The sequence below is a fragment of the Accipiter gentilis genome, chromosome 36 (assembly GCF_929443795.1).
Source record: "Accipiter gentilis chromosome 36, bAccGen1.1, whole genome shotgun sequence".
In the NCBI taxonomy this organism is placed as follows: domain Eukaryota; kingdom Metazoa; phylum Chordata; class Aves; order Accipitriformes; family Accipitridae; genus Astur; species Astur gentilis.
Window position 1 is genome coordinate 1,543,426 of NC_064915.1, and position 16,584 is coordinate 1,560,009.

Here is a 16,584-nt window from a genome sequence, read left to right on the forward strand (position 1 = left end):
AACGAAGGAGATGCTTTAAAAGCACCCCAGAAGGCCCCCAAAACCTGTGTTTCTGCCTGGTTTCGAACCAGGGACCTTTCGCGTGTTAGGCGAACGTGATAACCACTACACTACAGAAACCTGGAAAAGGTCCTCCTGGGGGTCCTATTTCTGGAAATGCAGAGTGAAAAGGTGGTTTCGCTGGGTTCTCCCCATTCCCAGGGATCCTCCCCACGTCCGCTTGCCCTTTTTTCCCTTCTTCTCACTCTTCTGTTTTTCCCCTCATCTTCCGGGAACAACAAACACAAACACTTCTCCCTTCCCCCTTGGCCAACACCCGTACGGGCCAGACAGCCTTCTTCATGAGCTCCTGAGGGTGCTCAAGGCAAGGCACACAACCAAGGGAAAACCAACACGTGCTGCTTCTGACAGACAGAGGGAATTCCCCACTTCAAGATCATTTTGAAGGGACAAAACGCACCGCGAAGACGCCTTCCCCAGGGATACTCCAGAAAGGACTAGGAGTCCCCAGACATCGCTTTGCAAGGGGCAGGGCCAAGGTCCCTTCTCCAGTTGGCCAAACCAGAGCTAAATGACACGCGGGTGCCATCGTCCTCGCACACAACGCCCCAGCTCCCTTAATACTTGCAAGACAGGGAGGGAAAAACCATAAAAAGTGCTGTTTCTGCCTGGTTTCGAACCAGGGACCTTTCGCGTGTGAGGCGAACGTGATAACCACTACACTACAGAAACGGGGTGAACTGGGGGTTTTGCGCCCTATCTGGAATGGGGTGGACCCCCTTTCCCCGGCTGGCTGATCCCAAACACCCCAAGCCCCTCTGGGAAACGCACTCCTCTCCCACGTTGCTCCCCTCAGCCCAGACCCGAAAACCGCTTCGGTTTACACCATTTGCTCTGCCTCTTGCTCTCCACTTTGCGGAGCATCACCCCAAAGCACGGAGCTGCCCCGCTGCCCGCAAGGGCGTCGCACGCTCGGTCCCACGTTTGCCTCACACGCAAAAGGTCCTTGGCTCCAAACTGGGCAGAAACAGCCTCAGCTTTTTCCTGGAAAACACTCAAAGCCCCCGAGCCCCTTGCTTCTGCTGCCCCATCCAGAGACAACAGGTTGGTGCCTTGATCAGGCGTTTCACCTGATTTGGTCTTGGGCTGTGTTTCTCCACGAGAAGGCCCAAGACAAAGAGAAGGGGCCGGTTCTGTTGCTGAATATTACTGCCCTTTTTTGCAAGAACCAACGCATTTATACGCATATTATACACACAGATATATTTGAAGTTGTGCGTATAGGTGTGTGCAGGAGGTAGAAATAAACGGACGCCTGTAAACTTGAAAGCAGACGATGTTTATTGCTAAAACACACACATATTTATAATCACATATTCTGCAAAGTCACTGTACACGCGCACAAGCATAAGACGTAATTGGTTATATCAACTCTGTACACGCGCATAAACATAAGACATAATTGGTTGTACCAACTCTGTACACGCGCATAAACATAAGACATAATTGGTTATACCAACTAAAACATGCGAAACTTGTCTCAGTCTAATTGGTCAAGATAAACTGCCGAATTGAGGTTCTTTGTGCCAAGTTCCCTTTATCGTGGAATGCGCACCTGTGTTCTTCTAGCTGGCATCTTTCTTTTTTTGTCTTCTTGTTTATTCTGTTCAAGGTCTTCTAAAGGCATCTGGAATGCTCTTGCGACCGCTAGCTAAATATGTGTCCACAATTCCCCCTTTTTTGTTTTTCGTCAGTTAACACCCGCTGTGTTGCCCTTTGCAAAGATCTATGAACACAATCAGCTAAACACAGTAAAAGCAACATTATACCTAATAAAATACATAAGAATAACACCCCCCCGCCCCGATTTTTAACAAAGATACAAACCAACTCCTAAGTCCCCATCCTGCAGCTAAATGCTGTAAGCCCAAATGTCATCTTTCTTAATTGCGTTAAAGCTCGCGCAGCTCCTTCTTGCCTCTGCAGTTCTGTTATCTTGTTTATTAATTGCTCCACTGTCCAAGTTCCTCACGTCCGTTGTTGTTCTGGTGGTTCAAAGTCTGTTCATACTGCAGCTGCCACGTACTCCGGCCCGCTCATGCTAACTGCGGCCTACTTAGGCTAACTCTAAATAATCAGGCTCAAGGAATTGTCCCCCATTTTCCATGAAATCTCCCACAGGTGTGCATCGTGATATAGCAAATTTTTGTTTTGAGAGCGGGGACGTCCCTCGTTGCCTTTATTTTTCCAGGCGTGCTGCTCTGGGTTTGGAAGCGGTGTGTTGCTGAAGGGTGTGAAGGAGTGAAAAACGAAGGAGATGCTTTAAAAGCACCCCAGAAGGCCCCCAAAACCTGTGTTTCTGCCTGGTTTCGAACCAGGGACCTTTCGCGTGTTAGGCGAACGTGATAACCACTACACTACAGAAACCTGGAAAAGGTCCTCCTGGGGGTCCTATTTCTGGAAATGCAGAGTGAAAAGGTGGTTTCGCTGGGTTCTCCCCATTCCCAGGGATCCTCCCCACGTCCGCTTGCCCTTTTTTCCCTTCTTCTCACTCTTCTGTTTTTCCCCTCATCTTCCGGGAACAACAAACACAAACACTTCTCCCTTCCCCCTTGGCCAACACCCGTACGGGCCAGACAGCCTTCTTCATGAGCTCCTGAGGGTGCTCAAGGCAAGGCACACAACCAAGGGAAAACCAACACGTGCTGCTTCTGACAGACAGAGGGAATTCCCCACTTCAAGATCATTTTGAAGGGACAAAACGCACCGCGAAGACGCCTTCCCCAGGGATACTCCAGAAAGGACTAGGAGTCCCCAGACATCGCTTTGCAAGGGGCAGGGCCAAGGTCCCTTCTCCAGTTGGCCAAACCAGAGCTAAATGACACGCGGGTGCCATCGTCCTCGCACACAACGCCCCAGCTCCCTTAATACTTGCAAGACAGGGAGGGAAAAACCATAAAAAGTGCTGTTTCTGCCTGGTTTCGAACCAGGGACCTTTCGCGTGTGAGGCGAACGTGATAACCACTACACTACAGAAACGGGGTGAACTGGGGGTTTTGCGCCCTATCTGGAATGGGGTGGACCCCCTTTCCCCGGCTGGCTGATCCCAAACACCCCAAGCCCCTCTGGGAAACGCACTCCTCTCCCACGTTGCTCCCCTCAGCCCAGACCCGAAAACCGCTTCGGTTTACACCATTTGCTCTGCCTCTTGCTCTCCACTTTGCGGAGCATCACCCCAAAGCACGGAGCTGCCCCGCTGCCCGCAAGGGCGTCGCACGCTCGGTCCCACGTTTGCCTCACACGCAAAAGGTCCTTGGCTCCAAACCGGGCAGAAACAGCCTCAGCTTTTTCCTGGAAAACACTCAAAGCCCCCGAGCCCCTTGCTTCTGCTGCCCCATCCAGAGACAACAGGTTGGTGCCTTGATCAGGCGTTTCACCTGATTTGGTCTTGGGCTGTGTTTCTCCACGAGAAGGCCCAAGACAAAGAGAAGGGGCCGGTTCTGTTGCTGAATATTACTGCCCTTTTTTGCAAGAACCAACGCATTTATACGCATATTATACACACAGATATATTTGAAGTTGTGCGTATAGGTGTGTGCAGGAGGTAGAAATAAACGGACGCCTGTAAACTTGAAAGCAGACGATGTTTATTGCTAAAACACACACATATTTATAATCACATATTCTGCAAAGTCACTGTACACGCGCACAAGCATAAGACGTAATTGGTTATATCAACTCTGTACACGCGCATAAACATAAGACATAATTGGTTGTACCAACTCTGTACACGCGCATAAACATAAGACATAATTGGTTATACCAACTAAAACATGCGAAACTTGTCTCAGTCTAATTGGTCAAGATAAACTGCCGAATTGAGGTTCTTTGTGCCAAGTTCCCTTTATCGTGGAATGCGCACCTGTGTTCTTCTAGCTGGCATCTTTCTTTTTTTGTCTTCTTGTTTATTCTGTTCAAGGTCTTCTAAAGGCATCTGGAATGCTCTTGCGACCGCTAGCTAAATATGTGTCCACAATTCCCCCTTTTTTGTTTTTCGTCAGTTAACACCCGCTGTGTTGCCCTTTGCAAAGATCTATGAACACAATCAGCTAAACACAGTAAAAGCAACATTATACCTAATAAAATACATAAGAATAACACCCCCCCGCCCCGATTTTTAACAAAGATACAAACCAACTCCTAAGTCCCCATCCTGCAGCTAAATGCTGTAAGCCCAAATGTCATCTTTCTTAATTGCGTTAAAGCTCGCGCAGCTCCTTCTTGCCTCTGCAGTTCTGTTATCTTGTTTATTAATTGCTCCACTGTCCAAGTTCCTCACGTCCGTTGTTGTTCTGGTGGTTCAAAGTCTGTTCATACTGCAGCTGCCACGTACTCCGGCCCGCTCATGCTAACTGCGGCCTACTTAGGCTAACTCTAAATAATCAGGCTCAAGGAATTGTCCCCCATTTTCCATGAAATCTCCCACAGGTGTGCATCGTGATATAGCAAATTTTTGTTTTGAGAGCGGGGACGTCCCTCGTTGCCTTTATTTTTCCAGGCGTGCTGCTCTGGGTTTGGAAGCGGTGTGTTGCTGAAGGGTGTGAAGGAGTGAAAAACGAAGGAGATGCTTTAAAAGCACCCCAGAAGGCCCCCAAAACCTGTGTTTCTGCCTGGTTTCGAACCAGGGACCTTTCGCGTGTTAGGCGAACGTGATAACCACTACACTACAGAAACCTGGAAAAGGTCCTCCTGGGGGTCCTATTTCTGGAAATGCAGAGTGAAAAGGTGGTTTCGCTGGGTTCTCCCCATTCCCAGGGATCCTCCCCACGTCCGCTTGCCCTTTTTTCCCTTCTTCTCACTCTTCTGTTTTTCCCCTCATCTTCCGGGAACAACAAACACAAACACTTCTCCCTTCCCCCTTGGCCAACACCCGTACGGGCCAGACAGCCTTCTTCATGAGCTCCTGAGGGTGCTCAAGGCAAGGCACACAACCAAGGGAAAACCAACACGTGCTGCTTCTGACAGACAGAGGGAATTCCCCACTTCAAGATCATTTTGAAGGGACAAAACGCACCGCGAAGACGCCTTCCCCAGGGATACTCCAGAAAGGACTAGGAGTCCCCAGACATCGCTTTGCAAGGGGCAGGGCCAAGGTCCCTTCTCCAGTTGGCCAAACCAGAGCTAAATGACACGCGGGTGCCATCGTCCTCGCACACAACGCCCCAGCTCCCTTAATACTTGCAAGACAGGGAGGGAAAAACCATAAAAAGTGCTGTTTCTGCCTGGTTTCGAACCAGGGACCTTTCGCGTGTGAGGCGAACGTGATAACCACTACACTACAGAAACGGGGTGAACTGGGGGTTTTGCGCCCTATCTGGAATGGGGTGGACCCCCTTTCCCCGGCTGGCTGATCCCAAACACCCCAAGCCCCTCTGGGAAACGCACTCCTCTCCCACGTTGCTCCCCTCAGCCCAGACCCGAAAACCGCTTCGGTTTACACCATTTGCTCTGCCTCTTGCTCTCCACTTTGCGGAGCATCACCCCAAAGCACGGAGCTGCCCCGCTGCCCGCAAGGGCGTCGCACGCTCGGTCCCACGTTTGCCTCACACGCAAAAGGTCCTTGGCTCCAAACCGGGCAGAAACAGCCTCAGCTTTTTCCTGGAAAACACTCAAAGCCCCCGAGCCCCTTGCTTCTGCTGCCCCATCCAGAGACAACAGGTTGGTGCCTTGATCAGGCGTTTCACCTGATTTGGTCTTGGGCTGTGTTTCTCCACGAGAAGGCCCAAGACAAAGAGAAGGGGCCGGTTCTGTTGCTGAATATTACTGCCCTTTTTTGCAAGAACCAACGCATTTATACGCATATTATACACACAGATATATTTGAAGTTGTGCGTATAGGTGTGTGCAGGAGGTAGAAATAAACGGACGCCTGTAAACTTGAAAGCAGACGATGTTTATTGCTAAAACACACACATATTTATAATCACATATTCTGCAAAGTCACTGTACACGCGCACAAGCATAAGACGTAATTGGTTATATCAACTCTGTACACGCGCATAAACATAAGACATAATTGGTTGTACCAACTCTGTACACGCGCATAAACATAAGACATAATTGGTTATACCAACTAAAACATGCGAAACTTGTCTCAGTCTAATTGGTCAAGATAAACTGCCGAATTGAGGTTCTTTGTGCCAAGTTCCCTTTATCGTGGAATGCGCACCTGTGTTCTTCTAGCTGGCATCTTTCTTTTTTTGTCTTCTTGTTTATTCTGTTCAAGGTCTTCTAAAGGCATCTGGAATGCTCTTGCGACCGCTAGCTAAATATGTGTCCACAATTCCCCCTTTTTTGTTTTTCGTCAGTTAACACCCGCTGTGTTGCCCTTTGCAAAGATCTATGAACACAATCAGCTAAACACAGTAAAAGCAACATTATACCTAATAAAATACATAAGAATAACACCCCCCCGCCCCGATTTTTAACAAAGATACAAACCAACTCCTAAGTCCCCATCCTGCAGCTAAATGCTGTAAGCCCAAATGTCATCTTTCTTAATTGCGTTAAAGCTCGCGCAGCTCCTTCTTGCCTCTGCAGTTCTGTTATCTTGTTTATTAATTGCTCCACTGTCCAAGTTCCTCACGTCCGTTGTTGTTCTGGTGGTTCAAAGTCTGTTCATACTGCAGCTGCCACGTACTCCGGCCCGCTCATGCTAACTGCGGCCTACTTAGGCTAACTCTAAATAATCAGGCTCAAGGAATTGTCCCCCATTTTCCATGAAATCTCCCACAGGTGTGCATCGTGATATAGCAAATTTTTGTTTTGAGAGCGGGGACGTCCCTCGTTGCCTTTATTTTTCCAGGCGTGCTGCTCTGGGTTTGGAAGCGGTGTGTTGCTGAAGGGTGTGAAGGAGTGAAAAACGAAGGAGATGCTTTAAAAGCACCCCAGAAGGCCCCCAAAACCTGTGTTTCTGCCTGGTTTCGAACCAGGGACCTTTCGCGTGTTAGGCGAACGTGATAACCACTACACTACAGAAACCTGGAAAAGGTCCTCCTGGGGGTCCTATTTCTGGAAATGCAGAGTGAAAAGGTGGTTTCGCTGGGTTCTCCCCATTCCCAGGGATCCTCCCCACGTCCGCTTGCCCTTTTTTCCCTTCTTCTCACTCTTCTGTTTTTCCCCTCATCTTCCGGGAACAACAAACACAAACACTTCTCCCTTCCCCCTTGGCCAACACCCGTACGGGCCAGACAGCCTTCTTCATGAGCTCCTGAGGGTGCTCAAGGCAAGGCACACAACCAAGGGAAAACCAACACGTGCTGCTTCTGACAGACAGAGGGAATTCCCCACTTCAAGATCATTTTGAAGGGACAAAACGCACCGCGAAGACGCCTTCCCCAGGGATACTCCAGAAAGGACTAGGAGTCCCCAGACATCGCTTTGCAAGGGGCAGGGCCAAGGTCCCTTCTCCAGTTGGCCAAACCAGAGCTAAATGACACGCGGGTGCCATCGTCCTCGCACACAACGCCCCAGCTCCCTTAATACTTGCAAGACAGGGAGGGAAAAACCATAAAAAGTGCTGTTTCTGCCTGGTTTCGAACCAGGGACCTTTCGCGTGTGAGGCGAACGTGATAACCACTACACTACAGAAACGGGGTGAACTGGGGGTTTTGCGCCCTATCTGGAATGGGGTGGACCCCCTTTCCCCGGCTGGCTGATCCCAAACACCCCAAGCCCCTCTGGGAAACGCACTCCTCTCCCACGTTGCTCCCCTCAGCCCAGACCCGAAAACCGCTTCGGTTTACACCATTTGCTCTGCCTCTTGCTCTCCACTTTGCGGAGCATCACCCCAAAGCACGGAGCTGCCCCGCTGCCCGCAAGGGCGTCGCACGCTCGGTCCCACGTTTGCCTCACACGCAAAAGGTCCTTGGCTCCAAACCGGGCAGAAACAGCCTCAGCTTTTTCCTGGAAAACACTCAAAGCCCCCGAGCCCCTTGCTTCTGCTGCCCCATCCAGAGACAACAGGTTGGTGCCTTGATCAGGCGTTTCACCTGATTTGGTCTTGGGCTGTGTTTCTCCACGAGAAGGCCCAAGACAAAGAGAAGGGGCCGGTTCTGTTGCTGAATATTACTGCCCTTTTTTGCAAGAACCAACGCATTTATACGCATATTATACACACAGATATATTTGAAGTTGTGCGTATAGGTGTGTGCAGGAGGTAGAAATAAACGGACGCCTGTAAACTTGAAAGCAGACGATGTTTATTGCTAAAACACACACATATTTATAATCACATATTCTGCAAAGTCACTGTACACGCGCACAAGCATAAGACGTAATTGGTTATATCAACTCTGTACACGCGCATAAACATAAGACATAATTGGTTGTACCAACTCTGTACACGCGCATAAACATAAGACATAATTGGTTATACCAACTAAAACATGCGAAACTTGTCTCAGTCTAATTGGTCAAGATAAACTGCCGAATTGAGGTTCTTTGTGCCAAGTTCCCTTTATCGTGGAATGCGCACCTGTGTTCTTCTAGCTGGCATCTTTCTTTTTTTGTCTTCTTGTTTATTCTGTTCAAGGTCTTCTAAAGGCATCTGGAATGCTCTTGCGACCGCTAGCTAAATATGTGTCCACAATTCCCCCTTTTTTGTTTTTCGTCAGTTAACACCCGCTGTGTTGCCCTTTGCAAAGATCTATGAACACAATCAGCTAAACACAGTAAAAGCAACATTATACCTAATAAAATACATAAGAATAACACCCCCCCGCCCCGATTTTTAACAAAGATACAAACCAACTCCTAAGTCCCCATCCTGCAGCTAAATGCTGTAAGCCCAAATGTCATCTTTCTTAATTGCGTTAAAGCTCGCGCAGCTCCTTCTTGCCTCTGCAGTTCTGTTATCTTGTTTATTAATTGCTCCACTGTCCAAGTTCCTCACGTCCGTTGTTGTTCTGGTGGTTCAAAGTCTGTTCATACTGCAGCTGCCACGTACTCCGGCCCGCTCATGCTAACTGCGGCCTACTTAGGCTAACTCTAAATAATCAGGCTCAAGGAATTGTCCCCCATTTTCCATGAAATCTCCCACAGGTGTGCATCGTGATATAGCAAATTTTTGTTTTGAGAGCGGGGACGTCCCTCGTTGCCTTTATTTTTCCAGGCGTGCTGCTCTGGGTTTGGAAGCGGTGTGTTGCTGAAGGGTGTGAAGGAGTGAAAAACGAAGGAGATGCTTTAAAAGCACCCCAGAAGGCCCCCAAAACCTGTGTTTCTGCCTGGTTTCGAACCAGGGACCTTTCGCGTGTTAGGCGAACGTGATAACCACTACACTACAGAAACCTGGAAAAGGTCCTCCTGGGGGTCCTATTTCTGGAAATGCAGAGTGAAAAGGTGGTTTCGCTGGGTTCTCCCCATTCCCAGGGATCCTCCCCACGTCCGCTTGCCCTTTTTTCCCTTCTTCTCACTCTTCTGTTTTTCCCCTCATCTTCCGGGAACAACAAACACAAACACTTCTCCCTTCCCCCTTGGCCAACACCCGTACGGGCCAGACAGCCTTCTTCATGAGCTCCTGAGGGTGCTCAAGGCAAGGCACACAACCAAGGGAAAACCAACACGTGCTGCTTCTGACAGACAGAGGGAATTCCCCACTTCAAGATCATTTTGAAGGGACAAAACGCACCGCGAAGACGCCTTCCCCAGGGATACTCCAGAAAGGACTAGGAGTCCCCAGACATCGCTTTGCAAGGGGCAGGGCCAAGGTCCCTTCTCCAGTTGGCCAAACCAGAGCTAAATGACACGCGGGTGCCATCGTCCTCGCACACAACGCCCCAGCTCCCTTAATACTTGCAAGACAGGGAGGGAAAAACCATAAAAAGTGCTGTTTCTGCCTGGTTTCGAACCAGGGACCTTTCGCGTGTGAGGCGAACGTGATAACCACTACACTACAGAAACGGGGTGAACTGGGGGTTTTGCGCCCTATCTGGAATGGGGTGGACCCCCTTTCCCCGGCTGGCTGATCCCAAACACCCCAAGCCCCTCTGGGAAACGCACTCCTCTCCCACGTTGCTCCCCTCAGCCCAGACCCGAAAACCGCTTCGGTTTACACCATTTGCTCTGCCTCTTGCTCTCCACTTTGCGGAGCATCACCCCAAAGCACGGAGCTGCCCCGCTGCCCGCAAGGGCGTCGCACGCTCGGTCCCACGTTTGCCTCACACGCAAAAGGTCCTTGGCTCCAAACCGGGCAGAAACAGCCTCAGCTTTTTCCTGGAAAACACTCAAAGCCCCCGAGCCCCTTGCTTCTGCTGCCCCATCCAGAGACAACAGGTTGGTGCCTTGATCAGGCGTTTCACCTGATTTGGTCTTGGGCTGTGTTTCTCCACGAGAAGGCCCAAGACAAAGAGAAGGGGCCGGTTCTGTTGCTGAATATTACTGCCCTTTTTTGCAAGAACCAACGCATTTATACGCATATTATACACACAGATATATTTGAAGTTGTGCGTATAGGTGTGTGCAGGAGGTAGAAATAAACGGACGCCTGTAAACTTGAAAGCAGACGATGTTTATTGCTAAAACACACACATATTTATAATCACATATTCTGCAAAGTCACTGTACACGCGCACAAGCATAAGACGTAATTGGTTATATCAACTCTGTACACGCGCATAAACATAAGACATAATTGGTTGTACCAACTCTGTACACGCGCATAAACATAAGACATAATTGGTTATACCAACTAAAACATGCGAAACTTGTCTCAGTCTAATTGGTCAAGATAAACTGCCGAATTGAGGTTCTTTGTGCCAAGTTCCCTTTATCGTGGAATGCGCACCTGTGTTCTTCTAGCTGGCATCTTTCTTTTTTTGTCTTCTTGTTTATTCTGTTCAAGGTCTTCTAAAGGCATCTGGAATGCTCTTGCGACCGCTAGCTAAATATGTGTCCACAATTCCCCCTTTTTTGTTTTTCGTCAGTTAACACCCGCTGTGTTGCCCTTTGCAAAGATCTATGAACACAATCAGCTAAACACAGTAAAAGCAACATTATACCTAATAAAATACATAAGAATAACACCCCCCCGCCCCGATTTTTAACAAAGATACAAACCAACTCCTAAGTCCCCATCCTGCAGCTAAATGCTGTAAGCCCAAATGTCATCTTTCTTAATTGCGTTAAAGCTCGCGCAGCTCCTTCTTGCCTCTGCAGTTCTGTTATCTTGTTTATTAATTGCTCCACTGTCCAAGTTCCTCACGTCCGTTGTTGTTCTGGTGGTTCAAAGTCTGTTCATACTGCAGCTGCCACGTACTCCGGCCCGCTCATGCTAACTGCGGCCTACTTAGGCTAACTCTAAATAATCAGGCTCAAGGAATTGTCCCCCATTTTCCATGAAATCTCCCACAGGTGTGCATCGTGATATAGCAAATTTTTGTTTTGAGAGCGGGGACGTCCCTCGTTGCCTTTATTTTTCCAGGCGTGCTGCTCTGGGTTTGGAAGCGGTGTGTTGCTGAAGGGTGTGAAGGAGTGAAAAACGAAGGAGATGCTTTAAAAGCACCCCAGAAGGCCCCCAAAACCTGTGTTTCTGCCTGGTTTCGAACCAGGGACCTTTCGCGTGTTAGGCGAACGTGATAACCACTACACTACAGAAACCTGGAAAAGGTCCTCCTGGGGGTCCTATTTCTGGAAATGCAGAGTGAAAAGGTGGTTTCGCTGGGTTCTCCCCATTCCCAGGGATCCTCCCCACGTCCGCTTGCCCTTTTTTCCCTTCTTCTCACTCTTCTGTTTTTCCCCTCATCTTCCGGGAACAACAAACACAAACACTTCTCCCTTCCCCCTTGGCCAACACCCGTACGGGCCAGACAGCCTTCTTCATGAGCTCCTGAGGGTGCTCAAGGCAAGGCACACAACCAAGGGAAAACCAACACGTGCTGCTTCTGACAGACAGAGGGAATTCCCCACTTCAAGATCATTTTGAAGGGACAAAACGCACCGCGAAGACGCCTTCCCCAGGGATACTCCAGAAAGGACTAGGAGTCCCCAGACATCGCTTTGCAAGGGGCAGGGCCAAGGTCCCTTCTCCAGTTGGCCAAACCAGAGCTAAATGACACGCGGGTGCCATCGTCCTCGCACACAACGCCCCAGCTCCCTTAATACTTGCAAGACAGGGAGGGAAAAACCATAAAAAGTGCTGTTTCTGCCTGGTTTCGAACCAGGGACCTTTCGCGTGTGAGGCGAACGTGATAACCACTACACTACAGAAACGGGGTGAACTGGGGGTTTTGCGCCCTATCTGGAATGGGGTGGACCCCCTTTCCCCGGCTGGCTGATCCCAAACACCCCAAGCCCCTCTGGGAAACGCACTCCTCTCCCACGTTGCTCCCCTCAGCCCAGACCCGAAAACCGCTTCGGTTTACACCATTTGCTCTGCCTCTTGCTCTCCACTTTGCGGAGCATCACCCCAAAGCACGGAGCTGCCCCGCTGCCCGCAAGGGCGTCGCACGCTCGGTCCCACGTTTGCCTCACACGCAAAAGGTCCTTGGCTCCAAACCGGGCAGAAACAGCCTCAGCTTTTTCCTGGAAAACACTCAAAGCCCCCGAGCCCCTTGCTTCTGCTGCCCCATCCAGAGACAACAGGTTGGTGCCTTGATCAGGCGTTTCACCTGATTTGGTCTTGGGCTGTGTTTCTCCACGAGAAGGCCCAAGACAAAGAGAAGGGGCCGGTTCTGTTGCTGAATATTACTGCCCTTTTTTGCAAGAACCAACGCATTTATACGCATATTATACACACAGATATATTTGAAGTTGTGCGTATAGGTGTGTGCAGGAGGTAGAAATAAACGGACGCCTGTAAACTTGAAAGCAGACGATGTTTATTGCTAAAACACACACATATTTATAATCACATATTCTGCAAAGTCACTGTACACGCGCACAAGCATAAGACGTAATTGGTTATATCAACTCTGTACACGCGCATAAACATAAGACATAATTGGTTGTACCAACTCTGTACACGCGCATAAACATAAGACATAATTGGTTATACCAACTAAAACATGCGAAACTTGTCTCAGTCTAATTGGTCAAGATAAACTGCCGAATTGAGGTTCTTTGTGCCAAGTTCCCTTTATCGTGGAATGCGCACCTGTGTTCTTCTAGCTGGCATCTTTCTTTTTTTGTCTTCTTGTTTATTCTGTTCAAGGTCTTCTAAAGGCATCTGGAATGCTCTTGCGACCGCTAGCTAAATATGTGTCCACAATTCCCCCTTTTTTGTTTTTCGTCAGTTAACACCCGCTGTGTTGCCCTTTGCAAAGATCTATGAACACAATCAGCTAAACACAGTAAAAGCAACATTATACCTAATAAAATACATAAGAATAACACCCCCCCGCCCCGATTTTTAACAAAGATACAAACCAACTCCTAAGTCCCCATCCTGCAGCTAAATGCTGTAAGCCCAAATGTCATCTTTCTTAATTGCGTTAAAGCTCGCGCAGCTCCTTCTTGCCTCTGCAGTTCTGTTATCTTGTTTATTAATTGCTCCACTGTCCAAGTTCCTCACGTCCGTTGTTGTTCTGGTGGTTCAAAGTCTGTTCATACTGCAGCTGCCACGTACTCCGGCCCGCTCATGCTAACTGCGGCCTACTTAGGCTAACTCTAAATAATCAGGCTCAAGGAATTGTCCCCCATTTTCCATGAAATCTCCCACAGGTGTGCATCGTGATATAGCAAATTTTTGTTTTGAGAGCGGGGACGTCCCTCGTTGCCTTTATTTTTCCAGGCGTGCTGCTCTGGGTTTGGAAGCGGTGTGTTGCTGAAGGGTGTGAAGGAGTGAAAAACGAAGGAGATGCTTTAAAAGCACCCCAGAAGGCCCCCAAAACCTGTGTTTCTGCCTGGTTTCGAACCAGGGACCTTTCGCGTGTTAGGCGAACGTGATAACCACTACACTACAGAAACCTGGAAAAGGTCCTCCTGGGGGTCCTATTTCTGGAAATGCAGAGTGAAAAGGTGGTTTCGCTGGGTTCTCCCCATTCCCAGGGATCCTCCCCACGTCCGCTTGCCCTTTTTTCCCTTCTTCTCACTCTTCTGTTTTTCCCCTCATCTTCCGGGAACAACAAACACAAACACTTCTCCCTTCCCCCTTGGCCAACACCCGTACGGGCCAGACAGCCTTCTTCATGAGCTCCTGAGGGTGCTCAAGGCAAGGCACACAACCAAGGGAAAACCAACACGTGCTGCTTCTGACAGACAGAGGGAATTCCCCACTTCAAGATCATTTTGAAGGGACAAAACGCACCGCGAAGACGCCTTCCCCAGGGATACTCCAGAAAGGACTAGGAGTCCCCAGACATCGCTTTGCAAGGGGCAGGGCCAAGGTCCCTTCTCCAGTTGGCCAAACCAGAGCTAAATGACACGCGGGTGCCATCGTCCTCGCACACAACGCCCCAGCTCCCTTAATACTTGCAAGACAGGGAGGGAAAAACCATAAAAAGTGCTGTTTCTGCCTGGTTTCGAACCAGGGACCTTTCGCGTGTGAGGCGAACGTGATAACCACTACACTACAGAAACGGGGTGAACTGGGGGTTTTGCGCCCTATCTGGAATGGGGTGGACCCCCTTTCCCCGGCTGGCTGATCCCAAACACCCCAAGCCCCTCTGGGAAACGCACTCCTCTCCCACGTTGCTCCCCTCAGCCCAGACCCGAAAACCGCTTCGGTTTACACCATTTGCTCTGCCTCTTGCTCTCCACTTTGCGGAGCATCACCCCAAAGCACGGAGCTGCCCCGCTGCCCGCAAGGGCGTCGCACGCTCGGTCCCACGTTTGCCTCACACGCAAAAGGTCCTTGGCTCCAAACCGGGCAGAAACAGCCTCAGCTTTTTCCTGGAAAACACTCAAAGCCCCGAGCCCCTTGCTTCTGCTGCCCCATCCAGAGACAACAGGTTGGTGCCTTGATCAGGCGTTTCACCTGATTTGGTCTTGGGCTGTGTTTCTCCACGAGAAGGCCCAAGACAAAGAGAAGGGGCCGGTTCTGTTGCTGAATATTACTGCCCTTTTTTGCAAGAACCAACGCATTTATACGCATATTATACACACAGATATATTTGAAGTTGTGCGTATAGGTGTGTGCAGGAGGTAGAAATAAACGGACGCCTGTAAACTTGAAAGCAGACGATGTTTATTGCTAAAACACACACATATTTATAATCACATATTCTGCAAAGTCACTGTACACGCGCACAAGCATAAGACGTAATTGGTTATATCAACTCTGTACACGCGCATAAACATAAGACATAATTGGTTGTACCAACTCTGTACACGCGCATAAACATAAGACATAATTGGTTATACCAACTAAAACATGCGAAACTTGTCTCAGTCTAATTGGTCAAGATAAACTGCCGAATTGAGGTTCTTTGTGCCAAGTTCCCTTTATCGTGGAATGCGCACCTGTGTTCTTCTAGCTGGCATCTTTCTTTTTTTGTCTTCTTGTTTATTCTGTTCAAGGTCTTCTAAAGGCATCTGGAATGCTCTTGCGACCGCTAGCTAAATATGTGTCCACAATTCCCCCTTTTTTGTTTTTCGTCAGTTAACACCCGCTGTGTTGCCCTTTGCAAAGATCTATGAACACAATCAGCTAAACACAGTAAAAGCAACATTATACCTAATAAAATACATAAGAATAACACCCCCCCCGCCCCGATTTTTAACAAAGATACAAACCAACTCCTAAGTCCCCATCCTGCAGCTAAATGCTGTAAGCCCAAATGTCATCTTTCTTAATTGCGTTAAAGCTCGCGCAGCTCCTTCTTGCCTCTGCAGTTCTGTTATCTTGTTTATTAATTGCTCCACTGTCCAAGTTCCTCACGTCCGTTGTTGTTCTGGTGGTTCAAAGTCTGTTCATACTGCAGCTGCCACGTACTCCGGCCCGCTCATGCTAACTGCGGCCTACTTAGGCTAACTCTAAATAATCAGGCTCAAGGAATTGTCCCCCATTTTCCATGAAATCTCCCACAGGTGTGCATCGTGATATAGCAAATTTTTGTTTTGAGAGCGGGGACGTCCCTCGTTGCCTTTATTTTTTCCAGGCGTGCTGCTCTGGGTTTGGAAGCGGTGTGTTGCTGAAGGGTGTGAAGGAGTGAAAAACGAAGGAGATGCTTTAAAAGCACCCCAGAAGGCCCCCAAAACCTGTGTTTCTGCCTGGTTTCGAACCAGGGACCTTTCGCGTGTTAGGCGAACGTGATAACCACTACACTACAGAAACCTGGAAAAGGTCCTCCTGGGGGTCCTATTTCTGGAAATGCAGAGTGAAAAGGTGGTTTCGCTGGGTTCTCCCCATTCCCAGGGATCCTCCCCACGTCCGCTTGCCCTTTTTTCCCTTCTTCTCACTCTTCTGTTTTTCCCCTCATCTTCCGGGAACAACAAACACAAACACTTCTCCCTTCCCCCTTGGCCAACACCCGTACGGGCCAGACAGCCTTCTTCATGAGCTCCTGAGGGTGCTCAAGGCAAGGCACACAACCAAGGGAAAACCAACACGTGCTGCTTCTGACAGACAGAGGAATTCCCCACTTCAAG

General features: G+C 49.1%; 15 non-coding genes across 15 annotated transcripts; all 15 read right to left on the reverse strand.

The window, feature by feature from the left end:
• Positions 1–47: 47 nt before the first annotated feature.
• Positions 48–120, reverse strand: TRNAV-AAC (transfer RNA valine (anticodon AAC)). The gene has a single exon. It is a non-coding gene; the product is annotated as a tRNA-Val (tRNA).
• A 539-nt stretch (positions 121–659) lies between these two features.
• TRNAV-CAC (transfer RNA valine (anticodon CAC)) lies at positions 660–732 on the reverse strand. Its single transcript has one exon. It is a non-coding gene; the product is annotated as a tRNA-Val (tRNA).
• A 1,622-nt stretch (positions 733–2,354) lies between these two features.
• TRNAV-AAC (transfer RNA valine (anticodon AAC)) lies at positions 2,355–2,427 on the reverse strand. The gene has a single exon. It is a non-coding gene; the product is annotated as a tRNA-Val (tRNA).
• Positions 2,428–2,966: 539 nt separating this feature from the next.
• TRNAV-CAC (transfer RNA valine (anticodon CAC)) lies at positions 2,967–3,039 on the reverse strand. Its single transcript has one exon. It is a non-coding gene; the product is annotated as a tRNA-Val (tRNA).
• Positions 3,040–4,661: 1,622 nt separating this feature from the next.
• Positions 4,662–4,734, reverse strand: TRNAV-AAC (transfer RNA valine (anticodon AAC)). The gene has a single exon. It is a non-coding gene; the product is annotated as a tRNA-Val (tRNA).
• A 539-nt stretch (positions 4,735–5,273) lies between these two features.
• TRNAV-CAC (transfer RNA valine (anticodon CAC)) lies at positions 5,274–5,346 on the reverse strand. The gene has a single exon. It is a non-coding gene; the product is annotated as a tRNA-Val (tRNA).
• A 1,622-nt stretch (positions 5,347–6,968) lies between these two features.
• Positions 6,969–7,041, reverse strand: TRNAV-AAC (transfer RNA valine (anticodon AAC)). Its single transcript has one exon. It is a non-coding gene; the product is annotated as a tRNA-Val (tRNA).
• Positions 7,042–7,580: 539 nt separating this feature from the next.
• On the reverse strand, positions 7,581–7,653 carry TRNAV-CAC (transfer RNA valine (anticodon CAC)). Its single transcript has one exon. It is a non-coding gene; the product is annotated as a tRNA-Val (tRNA).
• A 1,622-nt stretch (positions 7,654–9,275) lies between these two features.
• Positions 9,276–9,348, reverse strand: TRNAV-AAC (transfer RNA valine (anticodon AAC)). The gene has a single exon. It is a non-coding gene; the product is annotated as a tRNA-Val (tRNA).
• A 539-nt stretch (positions 9,349–9,887) lies between these two features.
• TRNAV-CAC (transfer RNA valine (anticodon CAC)) lies at positions 9,888–9,960 on the reverse strand. The gene has a single exon. It is a non-coding gene; the product is annotated as a tRNA-Val (tRNA).
• A 1,622-nt stretch (positions 9,961–11,582) lies between these two features.
• On the reverse strand, positions 11,583–11,655 carry TRNAV-AAC (transfer RNA valine (anticodon AAC)). Its single transcript has one exon. It is a non-coding gene; the product is annotated as a tRNA-Val (tRNA).
• Positions 11,656–12,194: 539 nt separating this feature from the next.
• TRNAV-CAC (transfer RNA valine (anticodon CAC)) lies at positions 12,195–12,267 on the reverse strand. The gene has a single exon. It is a non-coding gene; the product is annotated as a tRNA-Val (tRNA).
• Positions 12,268–13,889: 1,622 nt separating this feature from the next.
• Positions 13,890–13,962, reverse strand: TRNAV-AAC (transfer RNA valine (anticodon AAC)). The gene has a single exon. It is a non-coding gene; the product is annotated as a tRNA-Val (tRNA).
• A 539-nt stretch (positions 13,963–14,501) lies between these two features.
• Positions 14,502–14,574, reverse strand: TRNAV-CAC (transfer RNA valine (anticodon CAC)). Its single transcript has one exon. It is a non-coding gene; the product is annotated as a tRNA-Val (tRNA).
• A 1,623-nt stretch (positions 14,575–16,197) lies between these two features.
• On the reverse strand, positions 16,198–16,270 carry TRNAV-AAC (transfer RNA valine (anticodon AAC)). Its single transcript has one exon. It is a non-coding gene; the product is annotated as a tRNA-Val (tRNA).
• Positions 16,271–16,584: the final 314 nt, after the last annotated feature.